This window comes from Schistocerca cancellata, chromosome 1 (assembly GCF_023864275.1).
Source record: "Schistocerca cancellata isolate TAMUIC-IGC-003103 chromosome 1, iqSchCanc2.1, whole genome shotgun sequence".
NCBI classification, from domain to species: Eukaryota; Metazoa; Arthropoda; class Insecta; order Orthoptera; family Acrididae; genus Schistocerca; species Schistocerca cancellata.
The window spans coordinates 993,465,124-993,486,661 of record NC_064626.1 but is presented as its reverse complement, the minus strand read 5'-3'; the positions used below and the strand labels follow the sequence as shown (position 1 = coordinate 993,486,661).

The following is a 21,538-nucleotide window of genomic DNA, read 5'->3' as shown; positions in this document are numbered from 1 at the left end:
CAAATTTCTACACAATACTCAGAGTAGTGAAGTGCGCGCAGTTGCCTATCGCAGCAAACTGACTGAAACTTCTTGTGGGCTTCTAAGAATCTGTTTTCTCTAAACTGAAAAAAGTTTTGGTGCCAGACGTCCAGTGTTTAATTCTGAAATAATCTCATAATTCTTCTTGAATGTTTTTCATTTCAGAATAAGCAAATTAGATAAATTGATGCGACGTACAGTTAATGTTGCTTGTCGCTGTCATCAACATTGATGCAAACAGCAAGAGACTACAAAACGCTTTTGTAATAGCTTAAAAGTATTATTATAAACTGAAGCATCTTGTGTGCTTTAATGTGCGATTAGTTTCGTCATTTAATGGGCGTTAATGGTCAATCAGATACCACTTCACTAAAACATCGTTATTCTGTGAGCTTGAAATCGGATCACTAATTACAGTAAAGAGATGAAACAGCCTTCGTTGTTAACATGGAACTGGGTAGAAATAGTCAACCAAAATTACTTTCTTACCTTATCGCGGCTGAAATGTTAACTATTAATTGTTAATCGGCTAGCTTCCGAAATAAATAATAAAAATGTGATCCATATAACACAGCCAACGGCGTTTCAACTACATAAAAATTTTAGTGAGTGGAGTCGCGTGCATTTGTGTGTGTGTGTGTATGTGTGTGTGTGTGTGTGTGTGTGTGTGAGCGCGCGTGCGTGTGTGCGTGTGGAAGGCAGGGGGAAAGTAAACCTAGCTCACTGACGTCATCTAGTGTAAATTAGACATATACGTTTCACAAAAGCGTTAAGTACACTCATAAACCAATAGTTCAGGAAGCTATAAGAAGCAGTTAGTATTATGCTGTCTTACAAACAACAACAAATAATATTAGAAGTGGATGAAATGGGCCCAATTCAGTGGGTTTTGCTTGTTGAAAACTGTTTATTATATCTAAGAAGACATTAGTTCTGTCTTTCTCTGAGGGCGCTTGTGAAATGCGGTGCAGTATCAGTTAATCATGGTTTAATATATTATTATTCTTATTATCATTATTAATTACGTTTTACAAACATTGTGCATCACACATTAATGAAAATAAGAAAGTCATTGTTTCTTTGAAAATGAAGAATGGTTTTTCCCCTCTTTGATGTGTAATTTACAAACATTGTTTTTCTTTCCACAGCTCGAGAATCAAAGCTTTCATAAGAACCTTAAGAATAATTTTCGGATGCCTTTGCTGGTGAACATGGACGAGCAGTTCACGGGTGAGTCTCGATTATGACAGTACTGTTCTCTCAGAGTGCGTTAACGAGATATGAACTACTACAATTACATAATCATTCTAATAATTTCGTGAATTATTCTTTAAATTTGTCAGGTACAGTAACAATTTTTCTACCAGTAGATGATGTCTTACGTGATTGTGCACCGTTACTAGTAGTTCACAGCTTTTCGAGCTCTGTACAAAGCCTGTTAATGGCTGCTGCGTGTAACCCAAGCAACTCTACCTAACGTTATATAAGGAGGATTCATTTGAGAGGACATAATAACATGTATCTCTCTTCAAGATTGGGTAGTCACTGCGTATCCTCGTAGTCGGTCTTTCGCACAATATGATCCAGAAAGATATCAAGGATATCAAACAGGTTTTTCTTACATATTTCTGCATGACTTTAGAAGCAGACAGTATTTCTGTGTTCTTCCATCACGCTTTTTTTCCTTGTTCGCAAGATATTTAGGTCACCCAGATACAGATTCTTAAATTAATTTACTGCTTCCTCTAAAAGTGTGTCGAATGCTTTCGGAGTCCTAAGCGCAATAGTTGAGCTTTTAGAAAAACTACAGATCGTTTCACTCCGGCTACACTAAAACGTGGTCTGTATGGATCTGGCAACTACTTCGCGTAGTTCAAACATTTCGTAGTGACTGAGTTTACAAAAACTGCTCTCCTTACTCTCATTTTCGCTTCGTTCAGATTTTATTTATCAACAAGGGTGTAGGTTCCCTAAAATCTATGATATTCCCATTGCTTTAATAGAAACTTTTTAACATCATCAAGGACTACGGAGGATCTTTCCCAGCCCTCACAACGTTACTTTGTACATACATGTCTAAAGCGTGTTGTACAATACTTTTGAATTTTATTCATTGATGCTCTATATATTTGTCAGACGTCGTCCTGGATGAATCTCGAACGCCAAGCGATATTAGACCGTTTGATATGAAAGGTAAAAAGTGGATGGAACATTTGGGAGCACTTGGTAGAGGCCGGCCGCGGTGGTCTAGCGGTTCTGGCGCTGCAGTCCGGAACCGCGGGACTGCTACGGTCGCAGGTTCGAATCCTGCCTCGGGCATGGGTGTGAGTGATGTCCTTAGGTTAGTTAGGTTTAAGTAGTTCTAAGTTCTAGGGGACTTATGACCTAAGATGTTGAGTCCCATAGTGCTCAGAGCCATTTGAACCAACTTGGTAGAGGAACCACTTAGGCAGATTTCTGCTCATTAGCTTCAAGTTAATTCTTACCCAGACTCTCGCTAATCCTCGTCTCTTGGAGAGTTTCCTCCACCTATCACACAGGCAGCATTTTCTTGCATTCCCAATGCCTTCTTCTTACTATCTTGTGTTCACTGTACACTCTTTATATGTAGACGTTGGAAACTGCCGTCCAATTTCTTAGTCTGTTACTTGAATATGAAAATACTGATGTGTAGGACAGACACTCCTAATATTCCTTTTGATGACGTAGCCTATGACGATAGTGATCAGTGTAACTAGAAGCTGATTTTGATATCTGGTGCGCAGATCTAATCATGATCGACATATCGTCGTGTTGAGGCTCTATAAGCTGACTGACCTTAAATTGCTACAGTTACACCAAGCATTTATATAGTGAATATTCACTCTGTACCACACTGTAAATACTGAATGTGCTTTAGAAGCAGATTACCATGGTTGTACCAACAGGCATGTTCTGTGTTTGAATGCTGGGTTTTTACTAACAAGAAAAAAGTAGATCTCGACTCCAGACCCAAGACACTTAGCATGGTCATGTCACTGCATGTATGTTGATAAAATATATGAAACCCGGTATGTATCTACGAACAACAAACTTTTAAGAATGTGGCCCAGCACGACGTCTTTCATTAAACGAATGAATGATGGAAAGATATCCATGAGCTGCCGACCAGTCGCGTCATCATTCTCAAAAAAATGGCTCTGAGCACTATGGGACTCAACATCTTAGGTCATAAGTCCCCTAGAACTTAGAACTACTTAAACCTAACTAACCTAAGGACATCACACACACCCATGCCCGAGGCAGGATTCGAAACTGCGACCGTAGCAGTCCCGCGGTTCCGGAATGCAGCGCCAGAACCGCTAGACCACCGCGGCCGGCCATCATTCTCAGTCAGTGTCGTTATTGGATATTGATACCGAGGGATATGTGACTAGTACACTATTTTTCCGGCCTTTTAAGTCATATTTCGAATTGGAAATGCTATTCTTTTGGAAATGCTATTCTTAAAGTTTGCTCGTAGTATCTTCAGAAGGCTGAGTGCACCACAATTTGTGATATATTTGTGGGTGATGGGTCGAATAGAAGCAAGAAACACCAGCAGTAGCGTTAGTGACGGGTCAAAAAGCTTAAGGCATAAAGTAGATGAATGTTAAATGAGGAAATGTTCAACGTCCTTTGAAAACGAAAAAGTCAGTAGAGCTATGTTTTAGTGTCAATGAACTGTACTTTACTTACAAATTTTCGCCTTATATCCCAAGTTACTATTCACAACACTACGAATACATTTATACATGAGTAACTTAATGTTCGTATTCTGTATTCATTATTCAGTTACTAGAACATTATCCATATTGTATATTAGCTATGCTTACTATTGAAGCAGTCCATATCATTGTTGGAACGCATGCGATCAGTAGGAAATAAACGATAGTTAAGAAATCGTTGCTACTAGCGGCAACGTTACGACTCACGTTCCTTTGTTCACATCGTGTAAAATTATAGAAACATATACGACGCTGTACGAGATGATGCGATGAGGATTCAAGATGACTTCGCCATAAACAGTCAGTAAAATTGCAAGAAACAGTTTTCATTATAGTATCCACATAAATGTTTTTGTGTATGTTATTTCAGTACTGGAAGTAGCATTTAAAAAATTAGCGCATACACGTCACACATAAATATTCATTTTCACAATGTTATTTTGAATAACAGAGAAAATAGTATGGGTGTTTTGGGATAACTGAGTCAACTAGCGATCATCTGTCTGCAGACTATAGATGCATACGTAGATGCAGTTGTAGAAAAAGTGCAAGACTCCGTTTAGTGACAACATTGCTGAAGTGTGTTACAGATGTCACGGGACAGCAGCAGAGCAAAAAATACAAAATAAAAATGATATAGATGAAACACACTCGGTTGCAGTTTAAATATCACATTTCAAATGTTCTCTGTAGGGTATGTATATTGCCCTTTCATAAGAGAAAGTGGTCTTTTGGCATTGTACTTCGTTCATTCAATGCAGGCTTTCACGCCCAGCATTTGCATCCTAGGTGAGTTTGGTTGTATGGGCATTAGACCGTGGTCCGACGGTATTGTACTTGGTTTCTAATTGCTTTCCTTGTTTCTCACATCATTTATAAATACATTGTGTTCTTTGTTGTCTTCACCATCCCCATTTCAGTTGTTCTGAGTTTTTTGTTAGGTAAGGTCGTTTATATTATTTTGATACAAAATGAAGAAATATCGTTGAGTACTGATACAACTAGCATAGGCTAAATTTCGTAGAGAATTTAACGAAAAACCATAGTTGATGTGTAATTCTTGAATATATGTGCGCCTTCTTACGTTGCTTGTTTTATATGTTAATGTCACATCTACATTCAATGAGTTGTAGTTGCTTATGAAGTTTACCATGGATCAAGCCTGATTAAAGCCATGTTGATTCTATAACTTCGTGCGACCAAGTCAGAATACTATGTTGACTAATGTGCCATTCAAGTTTGCGACAATTTCATTTACATCATAGAAGTAGGTAGTTTCATATTTTTATTCAATCTGTTGCATTTGAATAATACAAGAGATGCAAACTGATAATTTGTATTAATCCATATACTTACGTTTCCGTTGGATTATAGTATCTTTTCCCCTTTGAAACAGACTACTTGTGCTCTATTTTATAATGAGCATGTGAACGTACGTTTCTTTCCTTTTAAAGTGTCACAGTGATTCATGGTTTTAGCAGATTCATCTGACAGCAAAAGTCGAAAAGTCCTGAGATTGCTTATGGTTTCAGCGAAACTTTCTTTCCTGTGTGTAATTATAGTGCATTCTCACTTAGAGGGAGCTCCTGGATAGAAGAGTAATGTATTTTTGTGATATTTAACTATGTAGAAAGCATGACTTGATTTTGTTCGCTACAAGCGTAGTCTCGGAGGTAGGCAACTCACAACTTGTCGGTCAAACATCCTTAGAGTAAATTCGAAACTACATAGAAGCATTATTTATTGTTCCTGTGAACCTGTAGAAGCCACCCCTGATACTCCAAGAAGACGCCGTCATCCTATTCGCCGACGCTTTGTCCTCGTACGAGCGTCACCTGTGATTTTATACTCGCGTAGGTTTTCGTTTATATGTAAATTCAGATGCCCATTCTGGCCTTCGGTACAGGTAATCATACGACATTAGAGGAATGAAAGAGGTGGCATTTAACGCATGATGTAGAACGGCTCAATTATATGGCAAATGCCGGCTTGGGACTTGGGCGTAGCAGAAGGCACATAAGCGAATACAGAGCGTGCGACACATGAGCGCACGCTCTTCAGGTGGGCCATCTGTCTCTCTGGGAACGCCCATTGTGGCAGCACGCCTGGGACAACTTGCGTGGGCTCTGTGTCGTACGAGAGAGGCGCTGGCCTTATCACACGGGGACATATATACATGTATTTGTTATTCCGAAACGATGCATCGAAAACAATAATAGTAAGATACTAAATTAACATCTGTTAATTTGTTTCGTGTCATGTTCATACATACAAATATCCATAGCTCTTAATGTATTTATGACAATAGAGCAGTAATTCTGCCGACAGTCGAACTGCTCTGTTTCTCATTGTTTACGGATTTTCTCGGAATCTCATTGAAATATCTCTCTGGAATTAACCATAAGCAACCAGCCACTATTATTTACATTTTTACAACTTTATTTCGTGCTACAGCGAGAGGATCTGTTAATGTGATGTATAATTTGTGGGACCTACACCAGTGTTTTCTCCATATATTTCTGTCTAACGCTTCACCTCCGTTGCGAAAACTGTCTTACCCAGTTCCAGCTCTAGGATCCAGTTCTACTTCGCTGTATTTGACATATTCGGACAGCGTCTCGACGTGGCAGCCGTTGCGTGAGTACGCTTATATAATTGGGAGTTCGTATTGTTGGTATGTCTGAAGTGTTCGACGTTTTCGCTGTTTCAATCAGTTAACGTCGGGGACTTCAATTCTTACCAGTGTCGCCTCTGGCGCCGTCTCCCAGAACAGCAGACGAAACGCTAGACAGAATCCATGCCCAAGACTAAATTCTAAATCTAAGAAATGCATTGTTAGTTATTAAAATTAGAAAACGTCAAATTGGCATGAACTACAAAGTTATATACTAATGTAATATGCGGATTAGTAGCATTTATTCACAACCAAGTAGGAAGGAAGATAAGGGTTCAACGTCGCTAGTGCGGTACTTTGAGATGGAGCACAAGCTCGGATTACAAAAGGAAAAGGAAATCCGCCGTGCTGCTTTTAGAGGAACCATCCCTGCGTGATTTAGGGATACCACGGAAAACCTAACTCTTATGGCTGGACGGGAGTTAGAACTGTCGTCCTCGCGAAAGCGAATCTACTGTGCTAACCACTGCGCTGTCTCTCTCGGTCAAAGCAGATATGAGTAACGCTGTTTACATTCTGTATCTAAGACAAGTTTACGCAGTGGGGCACTCATTCAGAAAACAGTTGACTACTGGTTGTTTGTGACAGGATTGTGGTACGTCTCATGCAAGTAGGAGAAACATCTACCAGCGCGAGTCTGAATTCGGCAACCGCAGGCTTGTACCGTGTTGAAACTGCGGTTTATCGTTCTGCAGTATTGCTGCTTGCGATGGTCTTGATCCCTCGACAGTCACTCTGATATGGAATCGATGCCTACTCAACGCCATGCAGGAGCTCAACGACCCCACGCCACTAGCGCTCGAGGTGTAGACATACTGTTCGTTGGGCTGTGCAGGACCGTATAGTCACGTCACATACAGAAAATGGGTGTATTTGCACTCTGTTGACTCAGCACGGCGGATGTTAGAGAAAGAGCGCCGACAGTGGTGCGCCCAACGACAACATTGGACACATGAGCGATACCAAATCGTTTTTTCAGAAGAGTTACACTTCTGCGTACAGTATCAAGCAATACGTATTCGTCATTTTTTCCGAGTAAAACGAACGTTGACAGATAGCATTCGTCTTCGTCTTAAGGTCCCGACACCACGCGTGATGGTATGTGGTGCCATGGTGTACATAAAATTCTCCGTGTCTCAGACACCTTGAAATAAACTGGTCTTGGTTTGCCGAAATACTGGCACGTCAGTACTCGCAGACCACTACGACTGATGAACTCCTGCACAGATCTGAACCTGCATGAAATGCAGTATCTGTCATCCAAACCCAGATCAACTCTTTTTTTTATGTCTAGCTTGGTTATAACAATTGTTCCTGCCAGAAGTGGCAGCTGCGTACTAAATTACGCATCCTGTATGCTCCCAACGCTTTTTGGCTATGCCTTTGGTGTGTACGTTGCCCCAGCGACATTGATGGACTAATAGCAAAAGAAGCAGTCTGTTTCTCAGTACTTCTGTAATTACTACTCGCGTTTTCTGCTGATTCTGAATGTACTTGAATGACGCATTCACATGCAGTGAGAGCATATCTAACATGCCAGTATGATTTGATTTCAGAATGTTTAAGCAACTTTCATCTAAAGGCTACCCAAATTGGATGTATTGTTTAATCTTAGAGAATGCTGGATCCTTTACGACAAGCTTTGAAATTAAATTGGAATTCAATGGAAATTTCTGCGCAGTGTCTTGACTGATTAAATTTGATGCAAAAAATACGTGAGCACCCTCCTTCACATATTGAGCTATGGACATGAAAAGTATTTCATAATCTTAGTTCGGTAAAAGCTGTACCCAACACTGCAAGTGTTGAGCTGGTCCAAATATAGCCACCAGTGGCTTGTGGTCCGTAAGGAGAATGAATCGTCGGTCGTAAACGGGTTCATGGATCTTTTTCACAGCAAATACGATAGAAGGAAATTCCTCTTCAATCTGACTGTAGCTCGTCTGAGAAACTGTTTTGGATGCAAACGTTATCGCCCAATCGAAACCATGTTGCCTTTGTGAGAAAACTGTGCTGATTCCATATTGAGAAATATCTGCTGCAAATGTTAACATTTTATTTGGATCGTAAGCCATTTGGCATCTAGCAAACTTCGTTTTCATTTATCAAATGCATGTTGGCATACACACTTCCGAATACATTTTGTGCTTTTGCGTAAGAATTTGTGAAATAGTTCACTTATAAACGCTGCATGTGGAGTTAACTTCCTGTTGTAATTAATTTGGCTTAGTACAGCACGCAGTTGCTTGAGATCTTTGGGAGTCGATAGACTTTCACCTGCTTCAACCTGTTGTGATTTCGACCTGATATCGTGTTCTCAGAGAGCTATTGTACTTCCCCCTTGAAGAATATGCACTTTTCTTTATAACACTACTGCTTGTAAAGTCTTAAATACAGATTACAAATTGTGTAACAGTTATTATGGAGTTTTTCCTGAGATAGTGTTGTCATCCGAATAGTAGACAGCGTTTAGGAGCTTTCCTAATTAACCGTTATATCTATCACTGGAATAAACGTGGTGCACTGGCAGTCCCAAATGAACCTCGTATACCGGTAAAGTGCAAGTTGAGTATTTATAATCAAAACTATCTGTTTTTCTTCTTCCAGATGAAGTTGTAAGAAGGCCTCCTTCAAATCAAGTTTTGCAAAAATGTACACTACCAGCTAATTTAGACATTAGTTCTTCCAGTTTAGAAATTGGATAAGAATCAGTTATGGATTGTGCAGTGGCTGATGCTTTGAAATCACCACAGATCCGTAATGTGCCATTTAGTTTTGATACTACTTCAACTAGCATTGTCCATTAGTGATTTCAGTAAATTCTGTAATACAATTCTCCTTGTAATGTGCCATTCAATTTTACTACTACCTGACATTGCTCATTAGGTACTGGTAATGATTCTACAATGCCATTCTGCTCTAGGTGATGAAGTTCGTGTTTCACTTTATCCCTTAACGCGAGTCTAATATTGTATACCTTGCGAAATTTTGGTACTGCATTCAGCTTCAGCGTGATGTGTACATTGTAGTTTTTAATGCTACTTGTTGGTTCTGTAAAAATGATATCATATTATTGCAATAGCTTTTGGAGCATTTCGTTCAGGACGTTAGTGTGAATGTTATCGTGATGACTGGGTGTTGTGTGATGTCCTTAGGTTAGTTAGGTTTAAGTAGTTCTAAGTTCTAGGGGACTGATCGCCATAGATGTTAAGTCCCATAGTGCTCAGAGCCATTTGAACCATTTTTTTGTGAATGTGATTTCCTCCTTCACGAATTGTGAAACCTAGTGTATTGAAAAAACTGGAGGCCGGGTAAATCTGTAGCTTTATGTGAACTGACAACTATAAATAAGGCTTGCATGGAAACTGCTTGTGCGCAATATCCATTATAGATTGAACTTTTGCTGGTATTCATTGATCACTTTAGCTAAATAGCGAATCAGAAATTCAGTTAAATTTGATGAAGCTAATTTCCTGTATATCTGTAAGTTAATTACAGAAATTGAGGAACATCTGTCAATACGAAATTTCTATGCCACTTTATTTACTCTTAATGTCACAGTACGGCTTTGTCGTTTTCAGTCCGTGATACTGTATTTATTTGAACAAGTTCGCTGAGAACATTATTTGAATTTTTAGTATGAAACACTTTCGTGTGCCTGGGTGTCTTATACGTGAATGTGTTGCACATTTCGGATTTGTGACCTGTATTCTTGCTGTAAGTACAATGTGTTCACACCACAGCATACACAAGATCATGGTTGTTCTCAAGTAACTCTACTAACAAATTGTTGGTTTCGTCGTGTTTTCAAGAGCTGTGACTTCCGCGGACGGGCACACTATGGCTTGGCCATTTTGGTTGCTTTTTCAGCGTCATTGTGCTAGTGTCTTTCTGCTGAAGCACATTAGCTGATACTAGGATTTGTTCATGTGCCCACATTAAAGGAAAATGATGGATTTGTCAAACTAAGAACGTCCTTCTTTAATTTATTACTGAGCGACTGCATAATACACATGCCAGGAATGAGAGAATTAGCGCAAGACTTGTACACTTGTCATTCTCACTCTGTAAATTGCAGTCTATAATTAAGGCATGTAATTTGCTATCCACTCTTTTTATCCTTTATAAGGTTTCGTAAAGCATCAAAAAAATTTACGCCTGGCTGCTGCTACGAACACTTGCGCCTTAAAACAAGATTCTGATTTATCTTTAATTTCTGAATATGAAAGAGTCAGCGGATCTATTTCAGAACATAGCTTTTAAATTAATTTAAACACTTCCGTACCAGCATTTGCTATAAGAAAAGTTTTAAGGCCGCGCGATGTAGCCGCGCGGTCTCAGGCGTCTTGTCACGGTCCGCGCGGCTCCCCCCCCCCCCTCCCCCATCGATGATTCGAGTCCTCTGAGCACTATGCGACTTAACTTCTGAGGTCATCAGTCCCCTAGAACTTAGAACTACCTAAACCTAACTAACCTAAGGACATCACACACATCCATGCCCGAGGCAGGATTCGAAACTGCGACCGTAGCGGCCGCGCGGTTCCAGACTGAAGGGCCTAGAGCCGCTCGGCCACCAGAGCCGGCGATTCGAGTCCTCCCTCGGGCTTGGGTGTGCGTGTCATCCTTAGCGTAAGTTAGTTTAAGTTAGATTAAATAGTGTGTAAGCTTAGGGCCCGATGACCTCAGCAGTTTGGTCCCATAAAAAAACGAAAAAAATCTTTACGATCAACATTCCCTGATAATTTGTGGGCGGTGAAATGTTGCTCCGTGCTGGATACATAATTAGACGAGGCTTCTATTTTCCGGCCGAAAGGCGGACATAGTGGCGGCGAAATCTTAAAATTCCCTTGAACAGTTTTCTTTTCTGGTTCAAGTTTGGTTATCCATGCCACTGGCAATTCTTAAGGTGTGGATAGCTGTTTCAATTAAACCATCAGTGGCTGGAGCAAGTCCAGTTGAGTTATTTCTTAAAAATAAAAGCAGACCAGTTTGCTAATTCTCAGAAATTATTCAGAAAAGGAAACAAGATTAGCATTCTACGGAATGAAAAAAAAAATAAAAATAATGGGGATTACCCCGCTTGTGTTGTCATAAAAGTTGTTCTGTTGCATTTGCACTCACCAGTCTGTAAAATATTGTAACTAATCTATGTTTTTTCCTTATTCCCAGTTTATGTACTTGCATGAATTTTTATAAATCCTTGTCGCTAATTTATGTAAAATTGTTAATGCGTATCTAATCACTAAATCCTCGTCACCATTTAACGTAGAATTGGCAATGTTTCTTTCCACAGTCCTCGTCGTCAGCTTAACGTAGAATTGGCGATGTTTCTTTCTTTAATCCTCGTCATTAATTTATGTTGTATACACGAAATAAGTTTGGCGCCTGACATGAAGATAGCAGGAAGCGAACCCTTTTCGAAAGAAAGGATATGCTGTATTGAGGTAGCGTACTTGCACACTACAACCGTCTGATCACAGTCAATTAAGGTTACAACAAAAATAACGCTGGAAACACACAGAAAAAACACATTAAATACTGAACTGAAATAAAAGTTCGCCGGCCGTTGAGGCCGACCGGTTCTAGGTGCTTCAGTCTGGAACCGCGCGACCGCTACGGTCGCAGGTTCGAATCCTGCCTCGGGCATGGATGTGTGTGATGTCCTTAGGTTAGTTAGGTTTAAGTAGTTCTAAGTTCTAGGGGACTGATGACCTCAGCTGTTAAGTCCCATAGCGCTTAGAGCCATTTTTGAAATAAAAGTTCTCAACACTGATCCTACATAACTCAGTGAACGATGACTGACTGAACAGTTGTTCAGTCTAGACTGCTATTAGTAATACTGTCTTAGTTCAGGCCCAGTTAATACACACTTCGACACTCCACGTTGACTGTCCAATGACTGATGACAGTAACTGGTTGACCACTGTTTGGTAACTCTGTCGCAACTGCAACTGGAACTAGTCAAGTGAAGCGGTGCAACCGCTTGAATCTGCGGTCGCCGGAGGAATGCTGATTTGCAATCTATTTGGTAGGTGAACAGACTATTTTTAAGTCATGTGTCGCAAATAAAACGTGGCTCCTGTTTTGTACGCCATCTGTATGGTGACTAACCGTAACTTCGTGGCGTCACGCTGGAGACTGCCTGCTGTGTGGCGTACTCAGTGGGTATAGATGTATTCCATATTTGACGGTAGACGCAGCAATATCTGACAGTTTCGTGCTAATACACACGGTAATCATCAGGAAATTTATATCCAGGAGACACTGTATACGATTAGATTTCGATGTACTGTTACAAAAGGAATCGTTCAGCAGTAATTCGTATACTGAACTTTTCGTTTTCTCGCACTGTTCACAAACGGACATTTCATCTTGAAACTTTCTTGTTTTTGTAGTTGTTGTTGTTCTTTGATCTTCAGTCCAAAGACAGGTTTTATGGAGCTAAATCACGCTGTGCAATCTTTTCATCTCAGCATAACTACTGCAACCAACACACTTGATGCCTCAAGATTTCGTATCAACCGAACTCTTCTTTTAGTCAACTTGTGCCCTTAATTTATTTTCTCTGCAGTTCGGTTAATTTCCTCTTCATTAGTTATTTCTAACTCATTATCTACGACTCTTCGTTGCCCAGTACCCACACTGTCTTCAAATACAAACTGGCAGCATTATTGAAACCACATTCCTGCTGTAAAATTTCATTGGCTGTAATGGTAATGACTGTACAACTTCGCTCTGTATTTCCTGTAGTAACGTTTTTCTCAGTTATTTCACTACTTCAGTAACTGCTTTTCGTAAGTATTGCGTCTTATAAGGGGACCGCGCTTACTTGTCATCACCGATTACGTCCACTAAATGCCATACGATCATTTCATTTCACGTCCACATTTGTAGTATATGTAGGGCTTGGCCAGAAATGGAAGTGATGAAAGTGGGAGCTCCAGATGACCATGAGCTCTTTTTTCATTTGTTAACCTAGTTTCCAGGTAGCGGTCAGTACAGAACGATAATAAGAGGGTCGTGGGTTCGTGATTCTAGGTGGAAACTTTATTTTCGTTGTCTATTTTTATGCTACTTATACTGAAAATAAAGTGAAATAGTGATGAATGTATAGTATTTATTAATATATTGATAAGAATTTTGGATTGCAAATAAATTTCCAAGAAGGAACTGTAAGCGTTCACGAGAACTTTGTATATAAATCTAGATTCCTTTAATATTTTACAGTTGATGATTTACCCGTGCTGGGGTGACATTCATTGTAAAAACAGGGGACCTTATTGTTCGTAAGTAGTTGCCGAGGGCAGCTTGAAAGTCATAATGATGCTAACATAGGTCCTGTACGGATTAATTACAATATCTTCTTGGAAAGCTATATGCAGAATCCTCATGGACGCTGTAAGTACAATCCGTTCTTGAAAATTATTAGTAGTTCCAAAGTTTCTCCTGCCTTTTCTTTTCGTGCTTTTTTGTAAGATATTAGTAAATACAATATATTCAGTAGTATTTCGGCTTATTTTCAGTATAAGTAGCGAAAAAATATTAAGTAAAAAAAAGTTTCCACGTAGGATCTCTATCCCACTCTCCGTTGATTACCGCTCTGTTCTCTTTTCACTGCACCAACCGCTCCTTGGAGACTGCTCTCACTTAAAAGACTTTATCACGCACGATGCGCGTCCAAAATCCTATTTTTTCTAAACGCTTGGCCATCTAGAGCTCCTACTTCTGTCACTTTCATTTCTGGACAAATGCTGCATACACCAAAATGCCTTGACGAGTAGGCGTGGTCCCGTTGATCGTATTTCACCGACGAGGCCTTTCATTGTTTCTCACCTTGTACTTAAATTTTCGCTCCACAAGGAAGCTATCAGCCATATGAGTGCGCTTAACTTTAGAGATGCTGCCAGACATCTGAGAAATTATTTCCTAATGCTTCAAACAAGTGACAGTCTAGGATCGCACGCATTTACCGAACTTTAAATATCTTTAGTATTCGTCTCTCTATACTGTCGGTAACTTTGACAACACTCTGTTCTTTTCCACTGTTCAGAAGCTACGCAGGAGTTCTTGAATACTTTTGATAATTGCTTTTCAGTTCGTAGTCTTTCCAGTTCGGGTAGTCTTTGACAAATTTCTCACGTTCACGAATCCATAGTAGCACATCTCTCTTTAATGACGATTTAGTACTAGCCACGAAACCTGTTCACGTTACAAAAGTATTATTAAAAACACTGAATATTTGATTCTAAGTATTGTATAAATCGAGCGGTCTAAGGCGCTGCAGTCATGGACTGTTCTGTGGCTGATCCTGCCGGAGGTTCGAGTCTTCCCTCGGGCATGGGTGTGTGTATTTGTCCTTAGGATAATTTAGGTTAAGTAGTGTGTACGCATGGGGACAGATGACCTTAGCAGTTAAGCCCCATAAGATTTCACACACATTTGAACATTTTTATTGTATAAATACGTGGGTTGGAACTTAAATAGTGGCAACTATTTATTCACAACCGGTACAAAAGAGTTACATGTTTGCACCAGTTACTGTCCTTCAAAGTAGTCACCAGCGTTGTGTAGAACCCGTCGCCAGCGATGCGGGAGGCGTAGTATACCGTTAGCAGAGCATGTTCTGTTGATGGTGCGAATGGAGCGGTCTACTGCCCGTCGAATCTCTGCAACAGTTCTGAAGCGAATGCCACGAAGTGGTTTCTTCATCTTCGGAATCAAATCAAAATCACAGGGACTTAAGTCCGCGGAGTATGGTCGATGGTATAGTACTTCCCAGTCCCATCGACCGAACCACAGCTTGCGCTGTATGCGCCCGCGCATTGTCATGCAAAATGATGGGTGGGTTGCGCAGAAAGTGTTGCCGCTTCTTTTGCAAAGCTGGTCGCAAGTGATGCTCCAAAAACGAACAGTAATACTGTGCATTGACGGTCTGCCGTGGAGGAACGTAATGCGTTAGGATAACATCATCACAATCGTACACGAGAATCAACATAACTTTCACCATACTGGGGCTTCGTTGAAGGCTTTTGCCCAACGTGCCACTGTTCTGTACGGCAATGCCGATTCCCGCACGCCTCTTGAAGACCTTGATGACACTGTCGTACCGTACGACCTCTGGCACATTCAATCTTGATCCAACTCCGTTGTTCCTGTTTCGAAAACCTAGTGATACCGATACGTTAGACCGCTCGCTCACAAGCGACTGTTTTTCCCTCGATTGTGCGCATGCCTGTGACGTGGGACGGGCGAGTTCATTTGCTCGGAGGTAAGATAGGTATGTCAGCAATGTGTACTGTCAGCGACAATAGTAGATTCTATTGCATAGTGTCACCACAGCAGTGTTGCCACTATTTAAGTTCCAACCTACGTATTATCTATTACTATTATTTTTTTCGCGGACATATTTCGTTTAAAATTTAACTTTCGATAATCTTAAAGAAACGCTCTCAGCCTTTAGTAGAACAGAGCACACTCTGGCAATTTTTGTAGTTTGACATATTGCTATTGTGGATAGTACTGCCATAAAGTATATACATATTTATATACATATATACATATTTTAACCTGCAACTCAAAGAGGCAAAGAATCGTTGTTAAACTGAAAACGAACATGTACATTCAGCTAGGTTATGAATCATCGCAGATATTTTTCTCTGAGTGCTGTAATTGTTTGGCAATAATTCGTTCTTGGAAATCGCTGTACTTTTATCTAACGGAGTTCCTCTAGACACTGCGAATATGTACATTTCAGTTCAAATGGTTCTGAGCACTATGGGACTTAACATATGAGGTCATCTGTCCCCTAGAACTTAGAACTACTTAAACCTAACCAACCTAAGGACATCACACACATCCATGCCCGAGGCAGGGTCGAACCTGCGACCGTAGCGGTCGCGCGGTTCCAGACTGAAGCGCCTAGAATCGCCACTCCAGCCGGCTACATTCAGTGAAATATATGAAGACGGACTGCTGAGAAAGATAAGAATTTACAGCTATAAACTAACAGGGCAGATATATTGCACAAAGACTTCTAAATGATTGCACTGAGGTCACTTGCTAAGAAGTTCCGTTAGTTTGAGTATAACAAGAGAAGCTCTGAAAGCTAAAGTGAGTCATACTGTGCCTCGTTATAGCACAGAGCGCATTACAAACAGCTGAGGGAATTTAAACGCAGCACAACTGTCGGATACGACTAGCTGATTCGCCCCGCGGCCAGATATCTACATGTGGGGGAAAAGGTGCCATCAGTCAGCCGAAGGTCGTGAATACTGGTTGATAACAGCTGGTAATCGGAAGACTGAAGGGACCTGGTATGGGCATTTGACACTACTCTACTTAGTTACATGTCCCACAAATCATTTGAACGGTTCTTTCATCGAAATGATGTGAAACGAAACAGTTTACAGCTATGTATACACAATTAACGTTAACATTAATGAACATAATATTTTTAGTCGCTATCAGTTTTTAAATAAAAATTCATCCCTAGAGTTGAAGGCGCTATCCACGAGAATATATTTAGGTTAGATTTAAAGCTTGCCTTCCTGCCTGTTAGACATTTCATATTACTGTCCACTTTTTGTTGATGTGTATTGAAGTCCTTTCTCAGACACTGACAGCTTTAATAATGGGCAATAAAAGTTGTTCTTTCGTCTAGTGTTGTAGGTATGGACATAACTATTCTTCTCAAATTTTGATGCATTGTTTACGATGAATTTCATTAGCGGCTATATGTATTGTAATGAGGTAGTTAAAATCACTAACTCCTTGAGAAGGTACCTACATGACGACCGCGGATGGATACCACATATTATTCTTAATGCTCGCTTTTGTGCAACCAATGCTTTTTTTATAAATGGTGAGTTACTCCAACAAATTATTCGGTAATACATTAGTGAGCGGAACTGTGCAAAATATGTCAGGAGGTTGATTCGACTGTTTCCAAGATTAGCAGCTACACGAAGGGCAAAAATTGCTGAACTTAATTGTTTGAACAGTTCAGTAACATGCTTCGTCCAGTTCAAGTTTTCATCAATATGTACACCAAAACATTTAGAACATTCTACACTGTTTACTGACACCTGGTCATCTATCACATCAGTTCTCAGGATGACTATTTTTTTGTATGGAACTGGATATAATTTTTTTTCTCAAACTATCTCTTCTGTTGCTTTCTCCCTAATGGGATTCACTTGAATATTAATATAGTCCTGCTTGATCAATGTTAAGTGGAATGTCATTCACGTACAGAAGGAATAGGAGTGCACCAAAAATTGAACCTAGCGTGACTCCCTGTGTAACTTCTTCCTAGTCACTAGAATTGATTGCCATTACATCATTGCTCGAATTATTCAGCACATCTTTTTGAAATCTGTTTGTTATGAATGACTCAAACCATTTGTATGTAAAGCGATCAATTCCATAAAACAAATGTTTTCTAAAATTAACAAGATTTACACAGTAAACATCTGGGACAGATAACAAATAATATCAACTGACAAAATTTTATTGCTTAAGGCTTACAATATTCTGTGAGTGAGTGTGCTCAGCTGAGCGACCGTTCTGGGATCGAAACTGTGATGTGCACAGTAAATTGTTTCTACTTAAATGTGAGACTGCTATTGAGTACATTAACTTTTCGGATATTTTAAAAAAAGACATCAGTAAGAAAATTGGATGGTAATTATTTAACTCTTTCGGGTCACCTTTCTTGTAAAGTAGTTTAACAGTTGCAAATTTTACTCTGTCCTCAAGAATTCCAAGTGCTAGCGATGCATTACAAATACAGCTAAGAATACTACCTATTAACTTAGAACAACTTTCGAGAATTCTGTTTGAAGTTCCGTCAACAGCATATAAGTTTTTGTTTTTGGAATTTTTATAAGTCTGTTAATTTCAGTAAAGGATGTTGGTGTTAGTTTTAGTAGCTTAAAGTATTGTGGTATGACGTTTTTAATATATTATCTTACTTCTTTAACTGAACATTTTATCTTATTTTTGCTGCTGCATCTACAAAGTGATTGTAAAAAATACTTGCAACTTTTCAATTATCAGTCACAACATTGTCATTTAGTTTAATCGTTGTATTAGCTCTTACATTGTGTGGTTGTCCCGTGTCCTGTTTTACAATATATACATATAAATAAAAGTGTAAATGTTCGTTTCTTCAAACTTGTATATCTTGTCCGATTGCTTTGAAATTTTGACAAAACGTTGCATTCTAATAGAGGCGTGTTTTAGCTATCTATTTCTTTATTATATTTTAATATATATAACATATAAATATATATATATATGTAATATATAAAGGGAAAACATGTTATTGCCAAAATCTCAAAATGTACCCTTTCTGATTTACTTCAGATTTTTACACATTACTGTAATAAACACATAGGCACATACAGACCACATAATTTTTAATACAGGAAAGTTGTATTTATTGACTATTGTTTTGTGGTTAGAGCACTACTACAGAATCTGGATTTGCAATAACAGACAAGAGAGAGGGAGGGGGGATGAGGGAGATGGACAGAGGGCTGGGAGGAAATGGACACAGAAAACGGGAAGGAGGAAATTGACAGAGAGAGGAGGCAGGAGGAGAAGATAAACAAAAAAAGGGGGAGGGAGAGATGGACAGAGTCAGGGGAGAGAAGAAAATTCGGATGTAATTCCAGTTCCCTTATATATTGGAAACGCATGCCTTCTCTTTTATTTCTTTTTCATTTGAGCAGACTGAGACACAGCTAATTGTGCCAGCTACAGCTAGTCTCTCATTGAGGTTTTAATCTTATCATCTTCATTATTAATATCAGACAGAATGTGCTAGTTTCTAGACATTGTAGTGACTATCCTTAAAATATTACAGCAGAATGCAAGCAGTGTTGGATCTTGATTTATTCTGGCCTTAATATAAGCTTTCCTTTTCCTTTTACACGAGATTTTAATTCCTTTAGGTACCCACAGCTTAATTGTATATTTTTAATTATACTATTTATAAATATTCGAAGGCTTCTTTTTCTGAACTACGCTTTTAAGGTACTCCTGGGAACATGCCTCCACTTTTCGGTATATTAATGACATTTCATTTACCTATGTTCCACATTTTACGGAAAAGACATCGATTACGAAGAATAGTTCTAATCAAAAGAACACACGCGAAATTATAACTTGATTGCTGTCGCACAGATACTTATCTTGAATGACAACATTTGAAAAAAAATTCTTAACGAATTAAATAATTCACTGTAGTTTGTAAAAGTTTTGAATATGTAACTGAAACTGTATGAAATTTGATTGCGGTATAATAAAGTACAGTCATCAGCCGGTAAGTGAGCAAAAATTGACAATTATTAACTACGGCATTGAAACTGCAAATACGTAAATAGTTACACTTTTGTAGGTAAAGACATCGGCAGATGTGCGTGCGCAGGTTGAAATGGAAAAGCCACAATAGCTAAAATGCATTTACGTTACTTACAAGGTGACGATGATTGAACTATGTGAAATAAAATCGTCATAACTTCTGAACGGTTTACGTACGGCGTTCAAACGGCACGGTTGACGGCGTAGCATGATGGGAATTAGTATGTGCTGTATGGTTTGGTTTAGCGACGAAGCCCACTTTCATTTGGATGGGTTCGTCAATAAACAAAATTGGCGCATTTGGGGGACTGAGAATCCGCACTTCGCGATCGAGAAATTTCTACACCCTCAATGAGTGACTGTGTGGTGTGCAGTGTCCAGTCACGGAATAATCAGTGCGATATTCTTCATGAAATAGTGATTATCGAAAGGTACGTTAAGGTTTTGGAAGAGGATTTCATCCCCACTATACAAAGTGACCCTGATTTGTGGTTCATGCAAGACGGAGCTCGACGTCATCGAAGCAGGAGAGTGTTTGATGTCCTGGAGGAGCACATTGTTGGCCGCATTCTGGCTCTGGGGTAACCAGAGGCCGCTGGCAACAGCATCGATGGTCCGACACTTTGGTGGATCATGCAAAATATCGCTACTCGTTTGCGCCACATCATCGTCAATGAGGCATCCACATGGAACATGTCATAACCTTAAAACGAATATTTGTAGTGACGTTTACATGTTGAAGCCGGCCGCTGTGGCCGAGTGATTCTAGGTGCTTCAGTCCGGAACCGCGCTGCTGCTACGGTCGCAGGTTCGAATCCTGCCTCGGGCGTGGATGTGTGTGATGTCCTTAGGTTAGTTAGGCTTAAATAGTTCAAAGTCTAGGGGACTGATGACTTCAGATGTTAAGTCCCATAGTGCTTAGAGCCATTTTACATGTTGAATAAAGTGTGTGTACGTCGTACTTTGTAACTAATTTACTTTGTTTTCGTGTAGTTCAATAATTGTCCCCCGTAGTAGTGCTTTGGAATTCTTTGTACTTAACAAATTCCAATACTGACTACCTATTAGCTTGTTCAAGTGGCTCTGAGCACTATGGGACTTAACATCTGAGGTCATCAGTCCCCTAGAACTTAGAACTACTTAAACCTAGCTAACCTAAGGACATCACACACATCCATGCTCGAGGCAGGATTCGAACCTGCGACCGTAGCGGTCACGCGGTTCCTGACTGAAGCTACCGCTCGGCCACCGCGGCCGGCCCAAACCTATTGGCAGTATGTACCACGAGATGTTCTAAGCAACATCACTCACCGTAATGCCATCTGCCATCAGATTTTGTGAAGCAGGGACCCACATATAATCTGTATTTTGTCGTAGATGTTACTTCAGAAAAGCTCATAATAACTGATTAACTAACAACAGAGACATCTGCAAAACCAATTTAAGGAAGTCAAAATACAGGTACATGAAATATTTTCAAACACACAACAAATTTATAATATTCATTTCAATAAAAATTGAATATTCACTTTACTGTGCCAGCAATTTGAAATTATTTTTAATTTGCACTGTTTTACTTCTTTATGAGTTACAGTATGAGCAGTAATTGTTTCTGCATTTAGCATTATAAACTGATTTATTTTAAATTAACTGGCACACGCAATAAAATTTCTCTCAGTTGAAATAATATTGTATCTTTCACTTAAGGTTCACTCAAAAATAATAGTAAAAG

General features: G+C 39.5%; 1 long non-coding RNA gene across 1 annotated transcript in view; it reads left to right on the top strand.

The window, feature by feature from the left end:
- Positions 1–21,538, top strand: part of LOC126088769 (uncharacterized) — a 1,027,531-nt gene that overhangs the window by 356,311 nt on the left and 649,682 nt on the right. The window contains exon 2 of the long non-coding RNA XR_007520128.1: positions 1,170–1,251. This is a non-coding gene — a long non-coding RNA (uncharacterized LOC126088769). The remainder of the gene's footprint in view (positions 1–1,169; positions 1,252–21,538) is intronic.